Below are 22,552 nucleotides of genomic sequence, written 5' to 3'. Positions count from 1 at the left end.
GAGTTCACCAAGAAATTTTGGACTTGCTTGTCTTAAATAATTTACCCTCTCCGGTTGTTCTAGGATTGCCTTGGTTAAAACTGCACAATCCTTTACTGGACTGGTCTAATAATATGATATAGTCTTGGAGTCCGAAGTGCTATTATAACTGTTGTAATGGTCGCATTGCGGCTGTGGAAAAAGGGGAATTACCTGTACCTATTCAAGATTTTTGGAGGGTTTTTTCGGAGGAGTCGCAAGTTTTACCTCCTCATAGGGATTATGATTGCGCCATTGAGTTTGTTCCGGGAGCTACTCTTCCCAAGAGTCGCTTGTTTATTCTGGCTATCCCTGAAAGAAAGACCTTGGAGGAGTACATACAGACTTGCTTGGCTGCTGGTCACATTAGACCTTGGATTTTTCTTTGTTAAAAATAAGGACGGGGATTTACGTCCATGTCTGGATTTTCATGAAATTAATAAGATTACCGTACGCAATTCCTACCCATTGCCGTTAATCCCTGACTTGTTTAACCAGTTGGTGGGAGCCAAGTGGTTCTCTAAGATTGATCTCCAGGGGGGCATACAATTTGTTACGAGTGAAGGAGGGTGATGAATGGAAAACTGCTTTTAACACTCCAGTAGGTCATTTTGTGAATCTGGTGATACCTTTTGGTCTTACTAATGCACCTGCATTTTTTCAGAACCTTATTAATGACACCCTGAGACCTTTGATTGGTAAAAATGTGGTTGTGTATTTAGATGACATTTTGATTTATTCGCCAGATCTGGAGTCCCATTGGCAGAGTGTACGTGAAGTTTTGCAGTTAATAATTCATTCTTTGCTAAGCTGGAGAAATGTGAGTTTGCTTTGCAGAAAATTAGTTTTTTGGGCTACATTGTCTCCAGTGAGGGCTTTGAGATGGACCCCGTGAAGGTTCAGGCTGTGCAGGAATGGCCTAGGCCTATTGGTTTGCAATCTATACAGAGATTTTTGGGTTTTGCCAATTATTACAGGAAATTCATTAAGAATTTTTCTGTAATTGTTAAGCCTCTAACCGATCTCACCAGGAAAGGTGCGAATACGGTCCAGTGGACTACTGAGGCCATTGGAGCGTTTAAGTATCTCAAAGAGAGGTTCAGTTCTGCCCCTATCCTTATGCAGCCTGATGAGACCAAGCCTTTTTGGTCAAGGTCGATGCTTCATCGGTGGGAGTCAGAGCAGTTTTGTCTCAGGAGAACAGGAATGGAGTACATCCTTGTGCCTTATTTTCGAAAAAAAATTGGGAAACCGAACTGAATTATGATGTTGGAAATCGGGAGTTGCTGGCTATTAAACTCGCGTTTGAACATTGTTGTCATTTTTTTGGAAGGCGCTAGATTTCCTATTCAGGTTTTTACAGATCATAAGAATTTGATCTATCTGGATGCTGCCAAGCTCTTGAATGCACGTCAAGCTATATGGGCACTTTTTTTTCTCTGTTTCATTTTTCTGTTACCTATATCCCTGGTACTAAGAATGTTAAAGCCGATGCTTTATCTCGCAGCTTCTCTCCTACGGTCGGAGCCGAGGAGGAGGAGAGCATTTTACAGAAAGGAGTTGTGGTGGCTGCATTGGACTCCGTTGTGGAGAATGGGATTCTGAACACTCAAGATGATGCTCCATCTAACACTCCCCATGGGAGGTTGTTTGTGCCTAGAGCCTTTAGGAGAGATTTGTTTGTGCAGTGTCATCAGTCTCGGTTGGCAGGTCATCCAGGAATTTTGGAGACTAAGAGACTCATCAGTCGCAGTTTTTGGTGGCCTGGATGGCAGAAAGAAGTCATCAAGTGGGTGCGTCAATGTACTGTGTGTGCTAGGTCAAAGGCTTGACATACTCCTGCTGTGTAGTTGCTTTGCCCTCTGGAGGTTCCTAGTGCACCTTGGATGCATCTCACAATGGATTTTATTACTGATCTGCCTGTGTCCGAGGGTTTTACTGTCATCTGGGTGGTCGTGGACCGTTTTAGTAAGATGTGTCATTTGGTTCCATTAATTAAGTTGCCCTGCGCCAAGAAATTCGCTAAGGTGTTTGTTAAGGAGATTGTCAAGCTTCATGGCATTCCCTCGGATATTGTTTCTGATAGAGGACCTCAGTTTGTGGCTCGCTTTAGGCGTGCTTTTTGGGACAGGTTGGGAGTCCATTTGACTGAAAGAAAGAACCAGGATGTAGAACAGTTTTTGCGTTGTTTTCTGGCAGGCAATCAAGAGGTGTGGTCTGAGTTTCTGTCTCTCGCAGAATTTGCTCTTAACAGTCATACATCCTCCTCAGCTGGGTGTTCTCCTTTTTTTTGTTGTACTGGGAGACATCCGTCTTTTGGTTCATTCTCCAAATTGGGGTCGGAGGAGGAGAATTTTTCCGGTGATTTGGAGAGAGTTTGGACTAATGTACCATACATTGCAACCTTCAAGAGGCTAACAAGAAGTCCTAGAAGTATTTTGACAGGAAACGTAAGGAGGTTTTGTTTACTGTGGGAGACATGGTTTGGTTGTCCTCAAAGAACTATCTTTTGAGGATTCTCTCTAAATAACTGGGTCCTAAGTTTGTGGGTCCATTTAAAGTGCTTCAGGTTGTTAACCTATCTGCGGTTAGATTGGATGTCCCTACTTCCTGGAAGATTAGTCCTGTGTTTCATGTCTCCTTGTAGAAAAAGGCTGATGTATCAGATAGGGATGCCACTGTCACAGTTCCTCCTGTGGTGGAAGACGGCGAATATGAAATTTCTTGTATCTTGAATTCTAAGTGGCATAGAGGGAGATTACAGTATCTCGTCTCCTGGAAGGGTTTCAGTCCCGAAGATAACTCCTTGGTAAGGGCGGATGATGTCTCTGCTCCTAGGCTTGTTAGAGTTTTCCACAAGAAGTTTCCAGATAGGCCTGGGCCTGGGGGATCTGGAGGATCCTCATAAAAGAGGGGGTAATGTTAGAACCCTCCTGTTTTTTTTTCCATCTTGTGTTTTGTGGTCACGTGACCATCTGCCTTTATATTCCTGCTCCGCCCTTTTGGCTGTGCTGGACTTCAGTGATGTTTGACTGTTTTGCTAGCCAGGTGCTTCTGCGCCTATCTCTGTCAGTTCGCTTGGTCCTTCTGGGACCTCTAGTACCTTTTTGTCAGTTTATCTTTTTGTTTTCTGCAACAACTTTCTCTGTTTAGGAGGTGTTCCATTTTTGTTCCAGTCAGTTCTTTTAGGGACCCCTTCCCTTTATGCTAAAGGTCTTCGTTCAGACTCGCCGAGGACTAAGGCGGGTCTGTTCGCAAGGAACAGGTAGCCCGCCACATCGCAGGGATTCAGCTTAGTCTTACTGTAGGGATAGCTTTCCCCTTTCCTTCCTTAGTACTTGTTGCAGATCACAACACCAGAAAATTGAAAGTTGGCTATAGGCGGCTAGTCAAACATATTTAAATGGCAAATAAATATTCACCTCTTCTTCCTCCCATAATCCTGCCTACCCCTTTGCGCCAGTGTCAGTGATTCAGTTAGAATGCTGTATGTCGAATATTGCATCGCAATCCTTGGTCCTTGGACTGGCCGTCTGCTCTACTGACCTGAGCATGACAGCTGCTTAAAAATACATACTGTCACGCTCAGGTCAGGAGAGCAGATGGCCAGTCCGAGGATTATGACTTGATTCTCGGGCGAGAAACACTGATGCTGGTGCAAAGGTATGGGCGGGATTATGGGCAGGGGAAGTGGTGAATATTCTTCTTATATTTACATTCGCACTGGCTAGCCAAGCTAATGTAAATGCCAAATTAATATTCACCTCTTTACCTGCCCATAATACCGCCTACCCCTCTGTGCTAGCGTCAATGATTGGGTGCAGTCAACCTGCCATATTGCTCACCCGAGTGTCTCATAATAATTATTGGACTGGCTATTTGCTCACCTGACCAGAGCATGACAGCATGTATTTCTATCTAGCTGTCATGGTCAGGTCAGTAGAGCAGGCGGCTAGTCCGGTGATGGAGATGCTATCATCCGGAGAGTAATATCTCAGTCTGACTGCACCCAATCAGTGGATGCTGGCACATAGGGGTGGGATTATGTGTGGTGGAAGGGTGTGAATATTCATTTGGCATTAACATACCTTCGACTAGCCGGTTCTCCACTATAAAGTTTCAGGGGCTTACAGCAACAAAATGGGGTAATGTACATCAATAAAAGTTACATACCCTAAAAGGGCTACCCAAGCCCTATTTCAGGATACTATTAGTAAGGCATGCAAAAATAACCTGACAGATTCTCTTTGAGATTTCTGTATCTTACAATGTGCATATCAGCAAAAAGGCAATTTTTTTAAAGGGTTTGTATATAACGTGGCTGAGAACCACAGAGAGGAGGGCAGGCAGGGTATTTGACCCAGTTGCAGCCGACAAGAGGATGCAGTTAGCCCGTCTGATCTGTCAATCTGCAGGTGGCTGCATTTTTCCATCCCCCAAGTGACAGCTCAGAGAAGGAGTAACAAGCCAGCTCCCAGCTGTCAATTGTACTCGCATCTTTCATGTGCGAGTACAAATGAAGCCTTCACTGCCGGCACCTCCAGGTCATGGTGACCGCAGCCGCATCATCAGATCATCTGATCATGCTGCTGACGTTACCCTCCCACGCTACATAGGTACGTTGTTATTGTAAGCGCTCCAATGGAGCATAAGAAACCAAAGATTTTTTGTTATTGGGAATCCTGTGAGGGAACAGTATGGATGGAGGGACTTGAGGGGACAATATGGGGATAGGAAAATGTATGGAGAGACAGTATGAGGAGCCCAAATGGAGGAGGATTTGTGAGGAAACAGTATGGGGAGTGGGGAGAATATATGAGGAGACAGTCTGGGGATTGGGGGAGGAGTGTGAAGAGACAGTATAAGGAGTAGGGGGGAGAGAAGACTTTATGAAGAGTGGAGAGAATCTGTGAGGAGCTGAGGAGACAGTATGGGGAGTGGGAGGGAATTTTTGAGGAGACTCAATGGGGGGAGGGATATGTGAGGAGACAGTATAAGGAGTGGGGGGATGTGAGAGAAGAAATTTGAGGAGTGGGGAGAATGTCTAAGAAGACAGTATGAGGAGTGGGGGAAGGGAAAATGTGTGAGGAGACAGTGTGGGGATTGGGGGAAAATATGTAAGGATACAGTATGGGGAGGTGGGAGTGTGTGAGGAGACAGTATGAGGAGTAGTGAGGAATGTGTAAGGAGACAGCATGGGGAGTGGGGATGAATGTGTGAGGAAACAGTATGGGGAGTGGGGGTGGAATGTGTGAGGAGACAGTATGGTGAAGTGAGAGAGGGGGGAAATGTGTGAGTTGACAGAATGGTGAGGGAGGTGGGAAATGTGTGAGAATAACTGTATGGGGGAAATTTCAAAGGGGACAGTATGGTGGGAGAAAAGTGTGAGGTGACAGTATTGAGAGAAATTGTGTGAGGATACAGTATGAGGGGAGAAAACTATGAGGGGGCACGGTATAGATAATTAGTAGTATACACTGTGTTCCAAATTATTATGCAAATAATATTTTCTCAGATTTTCTCAAATTACCTATATGAATTGCAGTCATTGTAATTTTCCAGTCAAATAACTATTAGAGTACAATTGAAAGGTTTTTGTACAAACTGCCTATGATAACAGTATATTTTTAAAAAAATAAAACACTCAAACTGCACTCAAAATGCATGTTCCAAATTATTATGCACAGCAGAGTTTTCAACCTTTTCATTTTAATAAAGAACAAAAAAAATGGTCATTTTTGAAATTATAAGCATTAGCAGGTTATTACAAACTGAAATCAATCAGTTTTCAACTCAAGACTTTATTCTAGGTGATGTTACATTTGCACATAGGACCCCTTGTTTGAAAGGAGCTTCTGAACTCTCTCGTCCAATGAATTTGTCAGGTGTTGGATGGTTTCTGCTTCAATTGTTTTGCATGAGGACAGAATACCCTCCCAGAGCTGTTGCTTAGATGTGAACTGCCTCCCGCCATCATAGACACTCCTTTTGATGATGCTCCAGAGGTTCTCAATGGGGTTGAGGTCAGGGGAGCATGGGTGCCACACCATAAGTTTGTCCCCTTTTATGCCCATAGCAGCCAGAGATGCAGATGTGTTATGTGCAGCATGAGACAGTGCATTATCATGCATGAAAATGATCTTGCTGCGGAATGCACGGTTCTTCTTCTTGAACCATGGCAGGAAGTGATGTTTGAGAAACTCAACATACATTATGGAGTTCATCTTTACCCCTTCAGGGATCCTAAAGGGGCCCACAATCTCTCTCCCCATGATTCCAGCCCAAAACATTACTCCACCTCCTCCTTGTTGGCGCCATAGCCGTGTTTGCATGGGGTGTCCATAAACCAGCCATCGTCCACTCCATCCATCTGGACCATCGAACATTGCACGGCACTCTTCGGTGAACAAAACAGTTTTGAAGTCAGTCTTCATGTATTATTTGGCCGACTGGAGCCATTTCTGCTTGTGTGCAGTGGATAGAGGAGGTCGACAGGATGGCTTACGCACAGCTGCAAACCTCTGAAGGACCCTGCATCTTGTTGTTCGGGGGACGTTGGAGGCACCAGCAGCTTCAAAAACTTGTCTGCTGCTATGACAAGGCTTTTTTGCCACTGCTCTTTTAACCTGACGTAATTGCCTGTAGGAAAGAGTCCTCAATTTTCCCTTATCAGCACGCACACGTGTGTACTGTGAATCAGCTACATACTTCTTGATTGTGCGATGATCACGATGAAGTGTCTTGGCAATGATGATTGTAGTCATGCCTTGACCTAAACACTCCTCAATTTGTTGCTTCTCAGCAGCCGACACATCCTTTTTCTTTCCCATTTTGACAGAAAATGTAGGCTGCTTAATAATGTGGGAAAGCCTTCTTAAGTAGTCTTGCCTTTCATTGGACACACCTGCCAAACTATCTAGCACAGGTGTCTGCAATTGCTTACAGTGATATAAAGAGCCCTGACACACATCACCATCAATGAGTTTAACTGACAAACAAAAAAATTCTTACCTTATCACTCCTAAACACTTTTTGCATAATAACTTGGAACACAGTGTAAAGAAGGGAAAGTATGCGGAACAGTGTGAAGGCACAATCTGGAAGGGGCAGTATGCCAAGGATGGGGAGTGTAAAGAGGGGGTGCAGTATAGAGACTGGGAAGTATTGGAAGGACACAGTGTGAGAGGATCGTGTGAAGAGGGAGCCCGGTATGGAAAAAAGAGAGTAGTATGGAAAGCATGTACAATAAAAGGGAGAGTGTGGGAGTCACATTTTGTGCAGGGAGCACAGTGAGGGGCAGTTATTTATTCAGGGGTACAGCATAGGGCATACATTTTTATTCAAGAGCATTATAATCATGCTGTTATTTTTAAAGGCACTGTGTCAGGATGTGCTGCAGAAGACTAGAGAAAAGAGAAATCTGCCAATATGAGTATTAGACACATGTCTCAGGTATCCTGGGCATCCTTTTCTCCTTTCTCCTGAGTCCGCTGCCCTCTTTAGGGCCCCATGTCATGTTTTGCAGGTTGCTTGGCGTGGACCAATGACATCATCTTCTTAGACCTATTTAAGGCTCATTGAAAGACACACCTCTATGTTTGGGGTGGTCTACCTTCTGTGCATACTGTACTTTACTTGCTTCCATCCCTGCTGGGTTCCACTTCATCTGTTTTGCTGCCCCTGATCTCCCTGAGTGTGCTGAGTCCTCACTGCCATCATGTTTTCCAGCTTGCTGTATCAAAGCCCGAAGTCCATGTTCCCACCCGGACCTGGGGATTAGAGGATTGACCTCACCTGGTGAGCCTGACAGCAAACTGTTGATATCATCTGAACTAGATAGAGAAAAAAGAATTAAAAAAATAGAAAGACTGCAATCAGAGAATTGTTTATAAATGTAAATAATGTAAATGGTTATTTATGATACTACCGGTGTTTTATAAGTATTGTGGTTCTTTTATGGTCCACAGTCTGATAATGACTGATAGCAACAACTTCCAGCATTTCTTTAACATTGTTAAGGACATACTGGGAATTGTAGGTTCATGCGATACAGTTGTATATGGGACTGACCTGACATTAAAATTGATTGCAGCGTTAAGCTTTGTGATGTATTCTTGTAGTGATGATGTTTCTGGTGATGTATTTCCGTTCTAATGGGGGTTGTGATGCTGAATTTCTCTATTGATGGGGTTCTGGTGATGTATTCATTTACTGGTCAGTTATTGTTTCTGATTCTGTACACATTTAATAATCGTTAACTTGTAAGATACATGGCCCTGTCAATAATGTATTGTGCCGTTAGACAAATTAAGGGTTACTACATTTGTATTTATGTTAGCAGCATTAACCCCTTTACCCCCAAGAGTGGTTTGCACGTTAATGACCAGGCCAATTTTTACAATTCTGACCACTGTCACTTTATGAGGTAAATACTCTGGAATGCTTCAACGGATCCCCCTGATTCTGAGATTGTTTTTTCGTGACATATTGTTCTTCATGATTGTGGTAAAAATTCTTCGATATCACTTGCGTTTATTTGTGAAAAAAATGGAAATTTGGTGAAAATTTTGAAAATTTTGCAATTTTCAAAATTTGAATTTTTATGCCCTTAAATCAGAGAGATATGTCACACAAAATAGTTAATAAATAACATTTTCCACATGTCTACTTTACATCAGCACAATCTTGGAACCAAAATTTTTTTTTGTTAGGGAGCTATAAGGGTTAAAAGTTGACCAGCGATTTCTCATTTTTCCAACAAAATTTACAAAACCATTTTTTTAGGGACCACATCACATTTGAAGTCACTTTGAGAGGTCTTTATGACAGAAAATACCCAAAAGTGACACCATTCTAAAAACTGCACCCCTCAAGGTGCTCAAAACCACATTCAAGAACGTTATTAATCCTTCAGGTGCTTCACAGGAATTTTTGGAATGTGGAAGAAAAAAATGAACATTTAACTTTTTTCACAAAAATGTTACTTTAGACCCAATTTTTTTTATTTTCGCAGGGGTAACAAGAAAAAATAGACCCCACAATTTGTTGTGCAATTTCCCCTGGGCACGCAGATACCACATATGTGGGGAAAAAACACTGTTTGGGTGCATGGCAGGGCTCGGAAGGGAAGGAGCGCCATTTGACTTTTTGATTGTAAAATTTGCTTGAATAATTAGCGGACGCCATGCTGCGTATGGAGAGCCCCTGATGTGCCTAAACAGTGGAAACCCCCCACAAGTGACCCCATTTTGATAACTAGACCCCCCAAGGTACCTATCTAGATGCATAGTGAGCACTTGGAACCCCTAGGTGCTTCACAAATTGATTTGTAAAAATGAAAAAGTATTTTTTTTCCCACTTTTTCATTTTTACGAATCAATTTGTGAAGCACCTGGGGGTTCCAATTGCTCACTATGCATCTAGATAGGTGCCTTGGGTGGTCTAGTTTCCAAAATGGGGTCACTTGTGGGGTAGCTCCAATGTTTAGGCACACAGGGGCTCTCCAAATGCGACATGGTTCCAAATTGTTAGCGGACCCCATGTCGCGTTTGGAGAGCCCCTGTGTGCCTAAACATTGGAGCTCTCCCACAAGTGACCCCATTTTGGAAACTAGACCACCCATGGCACCTATCTAGATGCATAGTTAGCACTTGGAACCCCCAGGGGCTTCACAAATTGATTCGTGAAAATGAAAAAGTGGAAAAAAAAACACTTTTTTATTTTTACAGATTAATTTGTGAAGCACCTGGGGGTTCCAAGTGCTCAATATGCATCTAGATAGGTGCCTTGGGGGGCATTTTGAACCCAGAGGTACGACACAGAATTTGATAACATTAGGTCATCATATTGAATAAGTTGTCATTACTCTAGAGCGCAAGTGCTCGCTACTTGAGTTTGCATCGGGTACTCAGGTATGCACCATGTATCACGGGTGCTCAAGTGAAATGCACGAGTTCCCGCCCGCAGGTTTCACGGTTTTTAGACACCCCAAAAAAAACATGCGGGGATCGCTCGTGCATGGCAGGCAATCCCCGCGAGTTGTTTTTGGCCGCGAAGCATATGGGGCGGAGACTCGAGCACCCGCGATACTCAGTGCATACCCGAGTACCCGATGCAAACTCAAGTAGCGAGCACTTGCGTTCAACACTAGTTGCCATATCATCATCTTTTTAATTTTTTTTTTTTACTTTTGAAAAAAACAACAACCCCAACCCTAACATTAGCACAACCCCAACCCCAGCCCTAGCGTTTATTTTTTACGCCGTTCCTCGTGCGGTATAAGTGATGAGATTACTATACTCTTCGGGTCAGTGCGATTACAGCGTTACCAGAATCATATCGGGATTTTATGATTGACAGCTGTCACACACTAAAAGACACATATTTTGTAAAATCTTGTTTTTGCATCGCTTTATTCTGAGAGCTATAACTTTTTGATTTTTCGGATGATAGAGCTGTATTGCGGCTTGTTTTTTGCGGGACGAGATGATGTTTTCAGCGATACTATTTTTATTTATATTTGTCTTTTTTTTCGCGTGTTATTCCATTTTTTGTTTGGCGGTATGATGATAAAGCATTGTTTTTTGCTTCGTTTTTTATTTTTATTTTTTACCATGTTCACTGAAGGGGTTAACTAGTGAAACAGTTTTCTAGGTCAGGTCGTTACGGACGCGGCGATACCAAATATGTGTACTTTTATCGTCTAGGTTTTTTTTTTTCATAATAATATTTATTGAAGGGTACATTATATTTTTATTTTTAGTGGATTCTTTTTTTATTTTTTTTTTTATATTTTTACAATTTTTTTTTTTTTTTACTTTCTGGGAGTTTTTAGACTTTTTTACTTTATACCACTGTGGGACTTTCACTTTTTTTATTCTGATCGCCTGCATAGCATAGGGATGGAGCACCATCCCTGTGCCATGCAGGCAGTTAGCGCTGCACAGTGATAAGATTGTTTTGTCATGCACTGCGCATTTTCAAACAATCTTACTGCTGTCTGGTGACCCGGATGTTGTCATCACGACATCGAGTCGTCATGGCAACACCCGGGAAGCCGCGGCAGACAGCGCTGGAGGCCGGAAGAGGAGGTGAGTAAACCGATCACCTCCTCTTAGCCACCGCAATGCTGCGATCGACTTCGATCGCAGCATAGCGGGGATTAATGTGCCGGGAGCGGTGCGGGACCGCTCCCTGCACATAGTACTGGGTGTCAGCTATGACAATCAGCTGACACCCGGCAGCGATTGCGCTCGCACAGCCTGTGTGCGCGCGCGATCGCGATGACGTACTAATACGGGTCTGGCTTTTAAGTCCCAGGGCACAGACGCGTATTAGTACGTCTAATGTTGTTAAGGGGTTAAAGGGGTTATCCAGGCTTGTGATAAAAGTCTGCATGTTGTCAGGATTTTCTGATGCCCATGGTGAGAGCAGGAGGTCATGTAACTACAAGTTTTCGATTTGCATGCATGCAGTCATGTTCGAATAGATCACCAGAAACTCCATCTGTACATGAATATATCACCAATCTTAATAAAGCAGTCAATTGTAATGTGCTGTCTCACTCAATTCATTTGTATTGATCAAGGCCATGCACATCTAGTTAGAATGTGGCTGGAAATATGAAAATCGCATACTTGAGGTCACATGACCACCCACTTTTGCCGTCGGCATGGGAGACTCCTGACAGCATGCAGTGCACAAGCTGTGAGGATTCAGAAGTCTTCAGTCACATAGCGTGACCTTAGACATTCACCATAAACCTGGACAAACCCTGTAATTACAAAATTAAGCATGTACGCTACTGTAAGTATGCAAATCGAATATGAGTGGTCACATGATGACCACTCAAGCAGCTTAAGATGTGTATCTGAGAGGGCACCAAACTAAATTTTTTTCCCAGGAGCAGTAAAACCTAGATTCGCCTCTGGAGAACCAATATCAGATGCAGTTTATGACTAAAAGTAGTACTATTTTTGGAAAAAAACAGATCTTTTTTTTCTATTCTGAAGCATTGGCTGTTGGTCACCATTTTGCTGAACCGCATAAGGCAATCAAAAGGTTAAAAAGGTTAAAAAGTAAAAAAAAAACCTTATATTCACCTAACTGCTTATATTTCTGACTCCTCCGATCTTCACAGTCATCTGTCTGGTACCCGTCACATCTTCTTATCACCACTGCGAGCTCTGAATATCTGGTCCTCTCCACACTCGCCAGGTACTTCCCGCTCTGGTAAGGCCCTGGACAGGCAAATTCAAATACTACCTTATGAGGTTGCTGATGGTCTCCTGTGGGATCTCCTCCCAGACCTGGACTAAAGCATCCGCCAACTCCTGGACAGTCTGTGGTGCAACATTACGTTGGTGGATGGAGCGAGACATGATGTCCCAGATGTGCTCAATCAGATTCAGGTCTGGGGAACGGGCGGGCCAATCCATAGCTTCAATGCCTTCATCTTGCAGGAACTGGTGACACTCCAGCCACATGAGATCTGGCATTGTCCTGCATTAGGAGGAACCCAGGGCCACCCGCACCGGCATATGGTCTCACAAGGTGTTTGAGGATCTCATCTCAGTACCTAATGGAAGTCAGGCTACCTCTGGTGAGCACATGGAGGGCTGTGCTGCCCTCCAAAGAAATGCCACCCCACACCATTACTGACCCACTGCCAAACCGGTCATGCTGAAGGATGTTGCAGGCAGCAGATCGCTCTCCACGGTGTCTCCAGACTCTGTCACATGTGCTCAGTGTGAGCCAGCTTTCATCTGTGAAGAGCACAGGGAGCCAGTGGCGACTTTGCCAATCCTGGTGTTCTGTGGCAAATGCCAAGCGTCCTGCACAGTGTTGGGCTGTGAGCACAACCCCCATCTGTGGACATCAGGCCCTCATACCACCCTCATGGAGTCGGTTTCTAACTGTTTTTGCAGACACATGCACATTTGTGGCCTGCTGGAGGTCATTTTGCATGGCTCTGGCAGTGCTCCTCCTGTTATTCCTTGCACAAAGGCGGAGATAGCGGTCCTGCTGCTGGGTTGTTGCCCTCCTATGGCCCCCTCCAAGTCTCCTGGTGTACTGGCCTGTCTCCTGGTAGTGCTTCCAGCCTCTGGACACTACGCTGACAGACACAGCAAACCTTCTTGCCACAGCTCGCATTGATGTGCCATCCTGGATGAACTGCACTACCTGAGCAACTTCTGTGGGTTATAGAGTCCGTCTCATGCTACCGCAAGTGTGAAAGCACAACCAACATTCAAAAGGGACCAAAACATCAGCCAGAAAGCATTAGTACTGAGATATGGTCTGTGGTCCCCACCTGCAGAACCACTCCTTTATTGAGGGTGTCTTGATAATTGCCAATAATTTCCATCTATTGTCTATTCCATTTGCACAACAGCATGTGAAATTGATTGTCAATCAGTGTTGCTTCCTAAGTGGACAGTTTGATTTCACAGAAGTTTGATTTACTTTAAGTTATATTCTGTTGTTTAAGTGTTCCCTTTATTTTTTTGAGCAGTGTATATAATATATACAGTATATATATGTATATATATATATATATATATATATATATATATATATATATATATGTACAGGGCAACTAGCTGATAGCAGGTATTAAAATCTATGAATTGAGTTACAGTAACTGTACTCATGTCCTAATTTACTTATATTAAGAGTGATCATTTTAAATAAAAGAAAGGAAAATCTCTAAATGTTTCAAGTCTGTAAAGTACACTCCTTGAGAAGGGCATTTGGTTAATTATTCCTTTCCAACTCTGTATGCATGACATGATCCCTGAGACACAAAAACCACAAGTTCACATTTTCTTGACAGTGGCTTTGATAATCGCTGATAACATTCACTAGCTTGCTGAGGACAGTTCCCTCAGGATTAGACATAGTCAGTCAACAGACTGTGTTTGTCTAGTTTGACTTTGCTGATCCTAACAAGAATTAATTCTGTTTCACCCACGTGAATGCATAATAAGCCTTGCTCTACCTAGAGATATATAATCATTTTGAGGATCAGTCATTCAAAGAATTGTTTTAGTGGACCCTGCTGTGGCTTTTGTTACATTGTATATTTATGAAGTGTGACTATTTTAGCGGATAGGATGAAGAAAATGTATTATTGCTTAATGAGTCAAATGTTTTTTAAGGATATATTAACAAGCAGGAGATTTGTTGTAGAAACCTTTGTTATACTCATATTCTTATAAAGGGGGATTTCAGAAACAGCTCCATTCAAATACATTACATAGAACATTTTTTTTTACTCACAACAAATTTGCTACATGTGAGTGTGAGATTGCGTAAAGCAAGGTATATTTGTTTTCCCAACTGAAAAGTTGCAGACAACAGAGAATTACAATAGAAGAACATTACCATCACTCTGAAGGCACAATTAATACCATTACAAACTCATAAATGCACACAGCATAATGGTTTTCCTAATAAGCATATGTCTTAATATTAACATATACTTCTTTACAAAGTCTCTTTCGCTATGCTTATTTGCATTTCCACACATTAACATAGTGGTTGATGCTTTATCAGCTTTATAGTCGGGCCAGGGGTGACAATACTATTTTCAGGTTGATCCTTATGGCCATGGCCTCATGATATTGTCAAACCACTTCCAGGTGGCATACCAGTGTTGTTGGCAATAGTCCAAGCTGACTATCCATTAAACCTAGGGTCACACAATAGGGAGGTACTATTTTCCACCACCAGCTCTAGGTCACTTCCTGTCCAGTCTACTCCACAAGTTGGCCAGCCTTTATCTCATTTCAAAAGGTTTCTTAATAATAACTCTCCTCTTGTCCTGGAGCACTGGGCTCTGTTTATGTCTAAATATTAGTTTGCTACTTGTGCCCACATTTTTCTGAATTACATCATGTAACCCAATCATAATACAAGGAATAGTCAAATGACATAGGTGTATCCCAGAGAAGGCTCTACTTCTGCTGTCAAACTACACTACTTTCTAAGGTTCAATTTCTCTGACCCATAAACACCATGGTTAAATGTACTTGCACCTTTGTGTTCCTTAGTGTCATCACAAGGTACAACATATAACAATTCCCACAGTCACCCTGCTAAAACTATACACAAGATTTTCTCCTTATCATATTGTAAACTTGTAGGGGGGGACTCGGCCAACATCTAATTCTGCGCCCCTAAACACCTTACATAGAGGTACCTGGGAGTGTGTTTGTGGTTGTGATTCTGCAGTGGACAGCTTCAGGATTAGTTGTGGAATCAATTGTGTGGGGCACCCTTTTGAACTCACGGTGAAGAAACCAGACAAGTTTGCAAAAATGAAGTCCTTTTTATTGACAATAAAACTTTTGTACAGAGGGTCGCAGGAATAAAGCTTACTGTTTTCTTCAACGCAATACAGAGGCACATTGTTAGTGGTTATGGACGGCGGCACATTACTTGTGAGTAACATTGCTGAGGAAAAACAGGACAAATTGGGTAACTCCATCTTCCGTGTACAGGGCCACATGAGTCAATGTGTTTTGCTGTGACCACTGCATCTTAACTGCACTCTTGTGAATGGTGCAAGGGAGCTCTAGCTAGCTGTCACCTTACTGATGTGCATCAACCTGGCTGACCCCGTATTCCTTTTTGGCTGATCTCCAGCTCTAGCTAACACTTTTGTTTCCTTTAGCTTTTCCGATCCTTAAGTGCCCCAACTTGCCTGCTGTGAGGAACTGCCACTGTACAATTCTTACTGCGACTTGCTCCCTATCTTTGTCTTGGCTGCCACACACACACGCTGTGGTGATAACCTTACTCTGAAGGTGTCCTTTCTTGTCTTCTGCTCTCTAACAACTGACTATAAACCAGGAACTAACACTGGTCCCTAATACTCTTCCCAACTATGGGCCAGCCTTACAGTTAACCCTGTCATCCCTGATTAATTGGAACTGCAGCCTCCAGGAGGATAAAAACATGTAATAAAATATATTTTTCACACATTAAAACAACAGGGATCTTCAGAGGAGTGTTATGCCATCTTCTCCACCTTTACAAGCTTACTCATTTCCTCTGGGCCAGCTGTTATTTTGTCTCCACTAAAACAAGCTAAAAGTTATAAGTTCAAATAATAAAGAATATTTAAGCATTTTTACAACTGTAGAAAAAAAATATCTGGAAAATGTCAGGGACCCACTAAGATGTTTGCCATGATGTAGCAGTGGTCTTCATACATTTTGATCATAATATTAACTAACAACTTTGTGTTCAGTTTTATAAATATTTGCTAAGCTTCAATAGATGCATATGTTTTGGATGTATGGTCCAAATATTTTTTATACAGTTATAGCACTTTTAACATTTTAATTTTAAACATAACAAGGGAACAATGTAAGTACATAATGCACACAATGTAAATAGCGCTTTGCAAGGGGCACACTCTTACATTATTTTACCCTTAGTATTATGTTAATAAACTCTATATACAAACAATGATAAGAAAAATCTTCCATTCTTCCCTTTGACACACACACATATGCATACACACGCTTTTTTAACAACATTGCCAGGGAAAGTAATACATGAAAAAGATTGGTTGTACATTTAGCATTTATAAAATCTAATATCTTTGTAATATATATTTGATATCTGCATTTCTGCATTATTTGCTTACATTGTGTTCTTTTGCAAACAGGAATTTTTTTTCTTTGTTTCATTTGCTAATGTTTTTTTTACAAAAAGGAAAATAAGCTAAAAGTAAGAAAAAAGCTGAAAATATATTGCAATTTTTCTAAATTTTATGTCTATATAGATATGTTTCATCAACAATTAAGAAAAATAAGTATTAAGATATGATTGAACAAGTTTAAAACACAATAAAACATATAACACTTTATGGATGAATTAGGCACTGTTTACATCTCTTTTCACAATGAAAACCACAATTCAGCACAAGAAATTTTATACAATGAACTCTGACATGCAGAGGAAAGCTTTAGCAGAGGGACCACATATTCATTGGTTTCAAATGCATAGGATAGTTTTTCCAAATGATTCTGCACACTGTTTCTTAGATCTCTGCTCTATATGTCTAATGGTGGTATAATTGAATATGTTTGTCAAAAAAAACAAGAGTACTATGTATGTGAAAGGTGCCCCAGCGAGGTAGTCGTGGGCAGGCTGTGGCCCCTGCTCGTTCTGGCCCCATACAGGCAAGATGTGTCCTCTCTCTGATGTGCTGCAGTGTATTTGGTGCTTTCCACTTACTTCAGACCAGCCAGTCACGCCTGTCTCCAGGCATTTCTCTTCTGGGACCAGGGCAGCAATAAATTCAGAGGACACGAGGTTTATAACAATAACTGGGACTTTACTTGGTTACTTGGGGAAGAGGAATATGTACAATATTTACAGGCAGATATAATGGATAAGGCCCAACGGGTTGTCATCTTTCCCATGGGTACTTGACACAACTTCAGCCCTTGTTCTCAATTTAAGTGAAGCAACTCTGTTGCCTTGTTCTCTGGCACTAGAGAATCTTCCTCACCAGTGACAGTATATCCAGATCCTAGTTCTCCCCACATCTTAAGATAGAGTCTTGACTTCTTTTGCAGCCTGCAGACAGAATGTGCCCCCAGGTCCTCAATGACTCTCTTGAGTATCCCAGGCCAGCTAAGGGGACTCTTGTGGAGGGATTCTTCTCCTTGGGGATCCACTGTGTGGAGTATGGGGCTCATGTCTGCCCTAGCAGCCACTGAACCGAGGCTGCCCGTACTGTCCCAAGTACTATCTCTCACTGAGCTGTCACTTCCTGCTCCTGGAAACTTACCAGAGATTTCCCTAAAGTGCCCACCCTCTATGGGCTGTCCTCACACACAGTTAACCCTCTCACTGTCCTAAATGCCTGCAATACTACTTGCAGACTTAACCTGTCATCTGCATCTAGGACAGTGGCATCTTGTTGCTGGTTACCAATAATACAGCCCACAAGGAAACATATTAGAAACCAAGCATTTATTCACATCCTGTGCCTAACCATAGCACTGGTTCCCCTTTCCTCTACTGGGCTGGATTATCACAGCTAACCCCTTAACTGGACATAACTGCAGCCCAGAGAGATCTAACTGTCAGGAACATACTCTTTAACTCTTTCAGTGCCAGAGGGAAACTACTTCCTTCCCCACTACTACATATGCAACACCTCTACTCATTATGAGAAATAAATTAGTAACTTGTTGATAAAAAGACATTGAAAAACTAGAGCAAGTTCAGAGAAGAGCTATGAGGATGGTGACCGGACTGCAACCTATGTCCTACTAGGATGGTTAATAAAGGATCTGGGAATGTTTAGCTTGCAAAAAAGAAGGCTAAGAGGAGACTTAATAACTGTCCACAAATATCTGAAGGGATGTCACAGTGTAGAGGATCATCCTTATTCTCATTTGCACCTGAAAACACGAGAAGCAATGGAATGAAACTGAAAGGGAGAAGATACGGATTAGATATTAGAAAAAACTTTTTGACAGTGAGGGTGATCAATGAGTGGAACAGTCTGCCACGAGAAGTGGTGAGGTTTCCTTCAATGGAAATCTTCAAACAGAGGCTGGACAGACATCTGTCTGAGATGGTTTAGTGAATCCTGCATTGAGCAGGGAGTTAGACTTGATGACCCTTAAAGTCCTTTCCAACTCTAACATTCTATGATTCTATCATTCTAAGTCCCATAAATATACTGTATATAACATGTCTGGAGATGGATCAGAGATGTTTGACACCCTTGAGGATGTGGCACCTTTACTCAGGGGCCCTCTTAGTTGCCAACAATTTATGATTACCAATGTCCTAATTCTTCTCCCTAAAAAACTTTGTAAAAATAAGATGCACTGAAGAAGTCGGGTGAGAGGCGGGTTACCTTGCGATAGCATCATTCCAACTCCAATCTATGACGTGTTAACCTCCACAGTGAAAGGACACTCTAGATCAGGATGAAATGATACAGGGTCAGAAAAAAAATTATTTTAACTCCGTGAAGTCATGGATTGACTCAGGCAGCTACTTAACCTTAAAATGTTATAAATCACTTGGGCACTAAATATTAGAGACTTCTACAATAGTTGAGAATTGACACTTGGTTTAACCGACAGGTGATTACAGATCTGAAATCTAAAATTTCGACCTTTGGTCTTCATCAAGAATATCTGTAAGTAAGTAACAATAGACAGTACATAAATAAATAAATAAATAAACCATTAACAGAAAATCAACACAAAAGTTGTATATAAAACCTAGATAAATATTTACATTTATACAAGCGCTTTTTAAGATTTATTAACTCATCATGTCGTTAACTTATGTGAAAGGTATATCGGTTATGTTTCATACAAATATATGAACTAGGGAAAATAAAGTTGTATGAAATATGTATGCCAATATGGAGCATCAAAAGGTAGTTTATAAGTAGTATTTAACCTCATCTGCCCCCTTCTTAGTCAAATCATTCAGTGGTTTGGCAATCTTGGAAAAAATGTTTTAGTAAATACATGATGGTATGTTGCAAAGCCTTCATGGACTTGGGTTACACACAATACTTAATAACTTGGTCTTTGGGCCCATGGGAGTATTCATCAGCTGGTGCAGATGCAATAAATAAATAAATAAAAAATGACATGCAGTCCCCTCTATTTTTGCTAACTAGCACAAGTAAAGCTCACAGCTGCGGGCTGCAGCCCCCAGCCGTCAGCTTTATATTGGCTGGTTATCAAAAATAGAGGGGTTCCAAGCCATTTTTTTAAATTATTTAAATAATTATGTAGGGTCCCCCCTATTTTTGACAGCAAGCCAAGTTAAAGCAGGCAGCTTGGGGCTGGTATTCTCAAACTGGGAAGGGACCATGGATATTGGCCCTGCCCAGCTTAAAAATAGCAGCCCACAGCCATCCCAGAAAATTTGCATTGTGTTAAATGCATCAATTCTGGCACTTTGCCGACTCTTCCCACTTGCCCTGGTGCAGTAACAAGTGGTTTAATATTTGTGGGGTTGATGTCAAATTTGTAATGTCAGCTGACATCAAACCCACAGGTTAGTAATGGAGAGGCGTCTATAGGATGCTCCCATTACTAACCCCATAGTGAAAATTAAATAAAGACATATTCAGATTAAAGTCTTTTAAAGAGCACCTGTCAGCAGGATTGTGCTCAGTAAACCACATACACTATCAGGTGGGCACCGTTACACTGATTAAAATGATACCTTTGTTGATTAAATCCATCCTATGGATCTTTTTTTAATCTTTATTTTCATTCCTGAGATAATGATATGTTCGTGTTTTGGAGAGGGGCTTTATGTGGTGCTCTTCTTATGTATTCCACTGTATGGCTTCTGACAGGTCTTTGGGCATTCAGTGACCTGCCTACAATTTTAAATACTGCCTGTGTAATTGTGGTAGAAATAAAGAAATTTACATGTAGCAAAATGTCCCCGCTGCCCGCACATGCATAGCAGCATCTCTTGCTTGCCGAGAGATGCTACTGCGCAAGTGCCGCTAGCGGCGCCATTTTGTTGGAAGGAAGAGAAATTTGCCTGCAGCAAAATGGCGTTGCCAGCCACGCTTGCGCAGTAGCATCTCTCAGTTGCCGAGAGATGCTACTGTGCATGCTCAGCTGGCGGTAACAGATTGCTGCAGCCAAATTATTTTTCCTCCAGCAAAATGGTGACCGCGCGTGCGCAGTAGCATCTCTTGGTTGCCGATAGATGCTACTGCGCAAGCGCCACTAGCGGCGCCATTTTTCTGGAGGAGACAGAAATTTGTCTGCAGCAATATGACGCCACTGGCCACGCTTGCGCAGTAGCATCTCTTGGCAACCAAGAGATGCTGCTGCGCATGTGCAGGCAGCAGGGCCATTTTGCTGCAGGCAAATTTCTTGATTTCTACCACAATTACACAGGCAGTATTTAAAATAGGAGGCAGGTTGCTAAAGGCACAGTGATCTGTCTGAAGCCATACAGTGGAATACATAAAAAGAACACAACATAAAGCCCCTACCCAAAGGCCGCCCTGAAGCATGAGCATATCATTATCTCAGGAATGAAAATAAAGATTTAAAAAGCACCACAGGATGGATTTCATCAACAATGATATCATTTTCAACAATGTAACGGCGTCCACCTGACAGTGTAAGTGGTTTACTTAGCACAATCCTGCCGACAGGTGTGCACTAATTGAAATAACAACATAGAGTTCTTTATTTGAAAGAAACACTCCCCATCCTCTTTCACCAATCTATTCCTGACCACTTAGCTGTGAATCCAGAAGACACTGAGCTGAGTGTGAGAACGCAGCTTCAGTGACCAGCAGTAACCTCAATGATGTCACCGCAGGTCACTAAAGTTGTGCTGTGTCTCCTGGATTCACGGCTGAATGGTCGCATCATGGCTTTCAACTATGCTATCCAAATGAAGCAGTGATGGTTTCTTCATGGGACGAATGGATTGTTATTGGACAGGTGAGGAATATGGTGTTTTATTATTTTTCATTTTACAATAATAAATTGGTAAAAGAGGGTGGGGAGTGTTTATTTTAATAAAGGCATTTTTTTCTGTGTGTTACTCTGAGTATGTTTTCATTTAATTTTCACTACTGGAGTTGTAATAGGGGGTGTCTTAAAGATGACTCTCCATTACTAACCCCTGGACTTGGTGTCAGCAGCTATAAAATAGCTGACATCAACCCCAACCCTATTACCCCACTTGCCACCACACCAGCTCAAGTGGGAAGAGCCAAGGCTAAGCGCCAGATTTGGTGCATCTATTGGATGCACCATTCCTGGGGTGGCGAAGGTCTGATGTTATTAGTCTAGGAGGGGGCAAATATCGAGGGGTCTCGCACTGTTTTTTAAATTTATTTAAATAAAATAAATTTAAATAAATAATCTAAAAAAACAGCGTGGGGTCCCCCCATTATTTTTTACAACCAGCCAACCTAAAACAGACAGCTGGGGGCTGGTATTCTCAAACTAGGTAGGGGCCATGGATATTGTCCCTCCCCAGCCTAAAAATAGCAGCCCGCAGCCACCCCAGAAAAGGCGCATCTATTAGATGTGACAATTCTTGCACTTTGCCCGGCTCTTCCCACTTGCCCTGGTGCAGTGGCAAGTGGGGTAATATTTGTGGGGTTGATGTCAGCTTTGTAATGTCAGCTGACGTCAAGCCCAGGGGTTAGTAATGGAGAGGTGTCTATAAGACACCCCCATTACTAACCCCGTCGTGAAAATTAAATAAAGACATACACATGAAAAAGTCCTTAAATTGAGCAAAACTCACATAAAAAAATGCTTTATTTGAAGTAAACACTCCCCTCCCTCTTTTACCTATTACTGTAAAATTAAACATAATAAAACACCATATTCCTCACCTGTTCAACGACAATCCATTTTTACCACAAAGACCCCATCTCTGCTTCATCTGGATTGCATAGCTGAATGGTGGCATGATGCAACTGCTCAGCTGTAAATCCAGGAGACGCTGAGCGTGAGAGCGTAGCTTCAGTGACCTATTG

At 42.1% G+C, this 22,552-nt stretch overlaps 1 protein-coding gene across 9 annotated transcripts in view; it reads left to right on the top strand.

Annotated features, from left to right (window-relative positions):
• Positions 1–22,552, top strand: part of MGAT4C (MGAT4 family member C) — a 259,360-nt gene that overhangs the window by 51,102 nt on the left and 185,706 nt on the right. Inside the window, exon 1 of one of the 9 annotated variants that reach the window (XM_073651626.1) lies at positions 7,760–7,815. The exons of the other annotated variants lie outside the window; for them this stretch is intronic. The gene's annotated coding sequence lies outside the window, so the exon portion shown is untranslated. Of the gene's footprint in view, positions 1–7,759; positions 7,816–22,552 lie in introns of those variants that run through there. 9 annotated transcript variants of the gene reach the window in all.

Source organism: Phyllobates terribilis, unplaced genomic scaffold (assembly GCF_046119375.1).
Source record: "Phyllobates terribilis strain yellow unplaced genomic scaffold, ASM4611937v1 Scaffold_11__3_contigs__length_659146591, whole genome shotgun sequence".
Lineage (NCBI taxonomy): Eukaryota > Metazoa > Chordata > Amphibia > Anura > Dendrobatidae > Phyllobates > Phyllobates terribilis.
The sequence above is the reverse complement of the archived record's forward strand: the minus strand, read 5'-3'. Positions and strand labels throughout refer to the sequence as shown.